General features: G+C 34.6%; 1 pseudogene; it reads left to right on the forward strand.

The window, feature by feature from the left end:
• Positions 1-2238: 2238 nt before the first annotated feature.
• On the forward strand, positions 2239-2357 carry LOC111733868 (annotated as a pseudogene).
• Positions 2358-7620: the final 5263 nt, after the last annotated feature.

The raw sequence follows: 7620 nt of genomic DNA on the forward strand, positions 1-7620 counted from the left end.
AATAAGTAAAGGAGGCTATGAAAGCAGAGATTCTGGGACCCTGACTGCTAAAGATTCCCCAGGAGGAGACCAATACAACAAATCTGAAGGGTAAGAGTTAGCTGGATATAGAGAGGAAGAAATCACCTTCTAGGTATCACATTAGAGCAGCATGTGGGAATTTTCTATGATAAAAACTAGCTTGACCTGTTTGAGGAAAAACTTATATGGGTTGAGCAGAGGGAATGGGAAGAACTTGTCAAAAGATGAAGTGGACAAAGTTGGCAAGACAATGCAGGGTATGGTGAGGATTTGGGACTTTTAAGAATAACAGGGGGCCACTGAATGTTTTAAATATGGAAGTAATATGCTTTTTAAATGGTAAGGTGAGCAAAAGACATTCAAGGAGAGAAGTTAATGAAGTTCCCCTAATAGTTCAGGTCAGGTAGGTGCATGCGCAAGGGTGAGAGGAAGATGTAGATTAAGATCAAGAAATCTCCAGGTTTGTACAAAGCAGGAGCTACATGCAGTCATGACTGGTAACTAGAATCATGAGTTTATCATTTCAGTGTTATATTCATACTCTTAATATATATGCAAATATTTAATGGAGCTGGTTTCAGAGAACTGCAGAGTATGAGATTAGATATATATATATACAAAATGTCATAAAACAATAACCATAATAATCATTTACGTGTGCCAACGAAGTCATTATATTGAACAAAAGGGGTAAGTGCCCCATCCAGATACTGTCCCTGCATAATTATTATTCAACATAATGTCTGTATCATAGTGCCAAAAGATCATGCAGCAGGAGCTATGTTGGCCAAGGGTGCCTATCACTTGGGTGAATTTTTTCAAGACAATGATTGAGTTTTATCAATATGGTAGAACCAGCAATTTTTAAAAACAGAATACTTTATTAAATGCGATAAATATTTTAAAACTATTGAATCACAAGCAATTTAATTATAAAATCAATTAACATTTTAACTGGTAAGAAATGCATATTATGGCAAATGCAACAAAAATATCTCAATGATGAAGAAATAATAACAAAGTATAAGAGAAATTGTTATCCGTGTTATTTCCCTAAATTTATGTAGTTTCCTGTGTTTTAATAAGCATATATTTGTTTAACAGAACATTAATAAGCATATAAGAAATAAATGGAATCACTGAAAATGAATTTGAAATCAGTTAAAAATCACAAGGTATTCAAAGAAAACAGATGATAAACTACCAGAAGCTATTTTCTTTGAACATATAATTAAGAAATGCCATCTGCATACTCTTACTATTTTTATAAAATTGCATGTCTTTTTGAAGGGATATTTCACTTATATGTTTTTACTTCACTTTTATAAGGTCATTTAAAAAACAAATATTTTGATTAACTTAAAATAACTGCATTTTCCTCTGCTATGGCTGCAAGCACAGGAGGCATCAAAACAAAAATTGAAAGATATAAGTGGCCACATATCTGATTCTCTTCTTACTTGTTTTCTAATTTTTAAAAGACACCAGAAATGAAAAATAAAGAGACTTCCTGAAACATTAATATTTTATCTGAGCTTTTAGCAATTAGCATTAAATTTCAGACTCTATCCAAGATTTAGGCATCATATTTTTGTACTTTCTTTTCATAGATTATTTTGTATAATTCTGAGAAAACTCACCCAATATAAAAGTTGAGCACTCTAGTACATCACAATCACAGAATACCCAACTAGAACTTTAAATAATAATAATGGTAATTATCTAACACTTATGAAATATTCACTGAGAACCATGCAATTTCTAAGGATTTCACATGCATTTGCACATTGAATTTTCAAAAATAACCTGCACAACAGGTTATTATCATCTCCACATTAAGCTGAAGAAAATAGTGAGGTAATTTTCTCAAGGTACGTCGGAGATCAAATGGAAGAACCCAAGGTGTCTGACCTCAGAATTCACAACCTAAGATATCAAGACCATCATATGGCAAAATTGCTGAGAAGGTGCCATCAGTATCATCCTCTGGAAGTGTGCAGGACATAACATATAACCTGTGTAATCTAGTGTGGTGGCCTTCAGAGTCAAAGATCAGGGGAAGAGTAGCCAGAAATGGAGCCACTGAGATATTAAATTAATAAAGCTAGCAACGAAAGCCAAGAACAAAAAGAAATTCAACTGGGCAAAGTGTAAATGCTGCTGATGGGTTGACTAAGCTCAGAACGCAAATCTGACAATTGAATTAGAGTTATAATAGTCTGTGGCCATGCTACCCTGAACAAGCCCTATCCCGTCTGATCTCGGAAGCTAAGCAGGGTCGGGCCTGGTTAGTACTTGGACGGGAGACCACCTAGAAAGACCAGGTGCTGTAGGTGTAAAAAATAAAAATAAAAAAATAAGGGATTGTAGGTTGACAAGGTCCTTGCAATCTGTGAGGTCAACCAAGGGTTAATTCACCTAAAAAAAAAATTATAGTCATAATAGGCAAAGTGGACAGTCTTGTCAAGGGCAGACCTACTTAACTGAGGACAGGAGACTTAATGAATCGAGCTGATCAGAGAAAACAAAGTAAAGAAGAGCAGAACAAAGGGTCAAGGTCTGGAGACCAGTGGAGAACCAATGACAAGCTTCTTAGGACCTGTTTGTGATAATAGACCAAATCTGACAAGGGAGTTTACATACAACATGCAAACAAAACACAGCAAGATGACTGGATGTGGGTGAACTGAGACCAGCATGACACATAAATCATCAAACCAGACACACACAAAAAAGATCATCAATTAGTCAAGGAACAATGTTCTCAAGCTATAGAACTCCTGGGAAATGAAGAGAAGAACCATGAATCTGATGTGCAGTTAAACAGTAAAATCATCACTCTCACAGAGAACATTTCACAAAGAAAAGTCACTGAACTACTCCCCAGAGAGGCACATAGAACATCTGGACCAAGAGTTACTGAGGAAGAAGAAATACAAATATAGAGAAATTCTGCCCACAGAAAATGATTTTTAATATTATAGAAGTAACATGGTGGAAAAAGTCAAAGGAAAGTAATATCCTGGTAAGCAAATAACAACTAATTTAAATAGAATGGATGCATAAATAAAACATGTTGGATAGATGTTCTTTGAACCTCTTGACAACACAGTTTGTTTTGTTCATTTTGGCATCTCTGAGACTGAGCATGGTATCTGGCAGCAAAGATGCTCACTTGATTGTTGTTGAATGATAAAGGTATTAAAATGATCAATCCTAGTCAGTGTGGACAAGTGTGTATGACTAGTGTAGGGGTGGAGAGAGAGCAGAAGGGTCCTGGCATTTTCATTTAATGAGGCCTGACAGTTTTATTGGACTGGGGGAAAGAAAATGATGAGAATAAAGAGAAGCAAATGGAAAACAAGTGGTGGGGATTCTTATCTCCTACTTACCATGTTTACATAGAAGAGCCTATTCACTAACAAAAAGGGAAAAGTATGGGAGAAAAAAAAATCCCATCTTCAACATGCCTCTTTCCTCATGATTTGCTATGGGAGGAAAAGAAACATATCTGATCAGTGAATCTGGGTAAAGGAATGGAACATGAGGAGATGATTAGACCTTTTTTCCCCCCAATAACTTGAATCAGGAATACATCCTTTCTCTTCCTCCTTCATATGAAAGAATACACCCTTTCTCCTCCTCCATCATTTCTCCCTGCAGAAAGTCTTCAGCTGGTCAGTTTGCTGTGAATACTTTCAGTTTTGGTGGAAAGTATTAATAATTCCATTGCATCCAAAGTTCCAAATCACTTTCCAATTCATCTTTACAGATAATTAGGTGACATTTTCATTTCCATCTGCATTATTTCGATATTTACTTCTCAGTTGTTTTTACATTCAGATGAGGTAAGACGGGGATATAATTAATTGGTGATTAATGATCATTCCTAAATCCCCATCAGAGTCCAAGCCACAGAGTGAAGTGTTTTAATTTTCACCATAAAAGATTTAAGTGACTCTAGAATGTACAAAATGACATGAACAACATGACTCTTTGAACACTATTTAATGTACTAGGTAAACTGTAATTAAACTACATTCAAGGGGGACAACAATTGGTTTGCCTTCGCATGTACTAAAGAATAAAATTATATTTACGGTTGTGCCCAGACTTGCCCGTCTATAAAGAGAAGGGAAGAGAAAGCAGGCTGATGGACAGAGAGTGCAGGCAAGCTGGTTACAATAAGGGCAAGGAAAGAAATCAAGTTATTACCAGATGCCTCTAAGATCAGACGAGGGAGAGGTCAGCTGATTTTATCAAATAATCAGGTACCATTAAAGACAGACAAAAATATTAAAGTTGAAAAGAAACTAGTCGAAACTACTTCTATATAGTAAGACACGCTTCAGAAGAAAAGAAATGGACATTTACAAGTTAAAGTGTCTTTAGCCAAAAAGTAATGAGTTTGCTGAATTTGGTAACACTAAGCAGAGAAAAAAGTATTTTAGAGGGAATAGGTGAAGATAAGCCTGCAATCTTTTCAGAGTTATTTTCAACAGTAAGTATTATTATTCATTATGAAAAGTAATAAAGCAGTAAAATCAGGACCATGTTAAAAATTATATTTTCAAGAGCTGTTTGAGAATGATTATTTTCCTAATATGCTTTTCAAATTTCCCAAAATGATGTTGGCGGATTCCTTATAGATCCTGCTCATCTAGGAAAAACTGAATTTTTTTGGAGGTAGTAACTCTTTATTTTTTTCTTACAGTTTTATTGAGAGATAATTGACATGTAGCACTGTATAAGTTTAAGATGTACAGCATGACTTGACTTACATATAGTATGAAATGATTACAAAAATAAGTTTAGTTAACATCTATCACCTCATATACTTACAAAAAAATAGTTTTTCCTTGTGATGAGAACTTTTAGGATCTACTCTCTTAGCAACTTTCAAATATTTTAGGTAGTAACTTTAATCAAAGGCCTATTATCAAATTAATAATGTCTTTACAACTTGATAAGTATAAAAGGCAGTAAAGGAGTGAGAACATATTACAATGTTTCCTACATACCAACATTTCATTCCTTTTTTCTTTAAACATAGAATCATTTTCTTTCATCAGGATAGGTTTCCAATCAAAACCAAGGTTTGAACACTTAATTCCAGTTAAATTTCTACAATGAAACTTAATGAAACATTAAACTTCATGTAACTGTAGCAGGATGACACTAAATAATCTTTTCATATCTGAATGAGGTTGCATTTCCAGAGTACTATAAATATCATTTGCCTGCTTATTTAAATTTTGTTCCATTTGAATCATAAAATACTTTAGAAATGTATTTAGCCCTGAAAATTGGCAGTTAAGCATTACACATTTGAATTCTGAGGTTAATACATTCTAATATCTGCTTGCCTGATTTGCCTATTAATCAGTTTTCACTATTAATTGAAGAAAAAACGTTCACAGATTTTCATTTACTAAAATTTGTATTTCTAAAATTTCTTTTTAATATTTTACTAAAGCGAATTCTGGATCCAGATTATTATGATATTTCCAAGATAAGTGGGTTTGATTTCCATCTGTCCAATTTTAATTTGAAGAAATAATTCCATAAATTAAAGAGTAATTGAGAAAGTTGGCAATAGAATAGTCTATTCTTTCCATGTGTATATATTCCAATTTTATTTATAAATTGAAGCCCTATGTGATTAATTTGGGAATTATTGAAATTACAAAATTAAGTTACCCAAATTAAAGGAAATAGCAACTATTAAAAATAACATCATTAAAATGTTAGTATATGACCTAATAATACTGTCTCCTTCTTTTGCAAAATCTGTATTGCTAATAACTAGCTGATAAATAAAAAGAAAGTTATGTGAGATATCAAAACTTTTTTGAGATATGGAATATAACTGGGTGCATATAATAGCAGATATTCATTTCATAATTCTCTCTGCACTTTTAAGAAAAAATAATGACTTTCTTTATATCCAGTAAAGATGAGAGAATTGTTCTGACAATTTTTTCATTTATTTACTTCAGAAATATTTAATAGTTCCTGAATACTACCAAGTGCATTGTCAAGACTACTGTTTACAAGAAAAAGCACACACTGAAAGTCCTGTGTCCTGAGAAATGTCTTAGTCACCAGGAAATTGGAATTAGTCACCCTATTCCTAGTCCAGCACAATGAAGTTTAGAGATTTCTAGTCTCAGTAGGAGATTTGACCTGCTAACTAGAAACTGACTGAGACTCTATCCTGAAGAGTAGAGAAACCAGTCCGATGGTAGGAGAGAGATAGGGAGTGTGAGAGCAAGCACATTGTGTCACCAGGCACAGAAAATTACGTCATGTATAATTGATTCTCAGGAAGTACTTTTGGATGGCTATGTAGATAGACAGTTAAGTTTTATAAGTCCAAAGTAAATAAGTAAAACAAAGACTGCCATCTCCCTGATATTTATTTCCTTGTGTCTCCTTTTTAAATAATAAAGGGTCCTCAATTTTATCTGGGCCTCTCAAGAGACATTTCCCAGCCTCAACTGCAGCTAGCTGTGTCCACATGACTGAGTTGTGACCAATGGGATGCAAACAGAAATGATGTATCTTCAGGTCATGGCTTTAAAGGGAACCAGCCTGGTATTGGCAGCAAAACAGACACACGGACCAGTGGAACAGAATCGAGAGGCCAGAAGTAAACCCATATTTATACGGGCGAATAATTTTTGACAAAAAAGCCAAAAACATACTGTGGAGAAAGGAAGCCTCTTCAACGAATGGTGCTGGGAAAACTGGAAAGCCACCTGTAAAAGAATGAAACTAGACTGTTGTCTATCACCACACACCAAAATTAACTGAAAATGGATAAGGACCTGAATATAAGACCTGAAACAATAAAATGCATAGAAGAAAACATTGGAACTAAACTGAAGGACCTTGGACTTAAAGAAGATTCAATGAATTTGACCTCAAAGGCAAGGGAAGTAAAAGCTAAAATAAATGAATGAGACTACATCAAACTAAAAAGCTTCTGCTCAGCAAAAGAAACTGTCAACAAAGTAAAGAGAGAACCATCCGAATGGGAAAATATATTTGCAAGCAACGCTTCCGATAAGGGCCTAATATACAAAATATAAAAAGAACTCATACGACTCAATAACAACAACAAAAAAACGATCCAATCAAAAAATGGGCAGTGGACCTGAACAGACACTTCTCCCTAGAGGACATACAAATGGCCAACAAATATATGAAAAGATGTTCAACATCACTAGCTATTAGGGAAACGCAAATCAAAACCACAATGAGATACCATCTCACACCTGTTAGAATAGCTATAACCAACAGAACAAGTAATAACAAATGTTGGAAAGGATGCAGAGAAAAAGGAACCCTCATACACTGCTGGTGGGACTGCAAATTGGTATAGGCACTATGCAAAACAGTATGGAGGATCCTCAAAAAACTAAGAATTGACCTACCATATGATCCAGCAATCCCTCTACTGGGTATTTATCCCAAAGACTTGAAAACCTATATCCGAAAAGATATTTGCACACCGATGTTCATAGCAGCATTATTCACAGTGGCCAGGACATGGAAGCAACCAAAGTGTCCTACAATAGAGGATTGGCTAAAGAA

The sequence above is a fragment of the Pteropus vampyrus genome, unplaced genomic scaffold (genome assembly GCF_000151845.1).
Source record: "Pteropus vampyrus isolate Shadow unplaced genomic scaffold, Pvam_2.0 Scaffold667, whole genome shotgun sequence".
Classification (NCBI taxonomy): domain Eukaryota; kingdom Metazoa; phylum Chordata; class Mammalia; order Chiroptera; family Pteropodidae; genus Pteropus; species Pteropus vampyrus.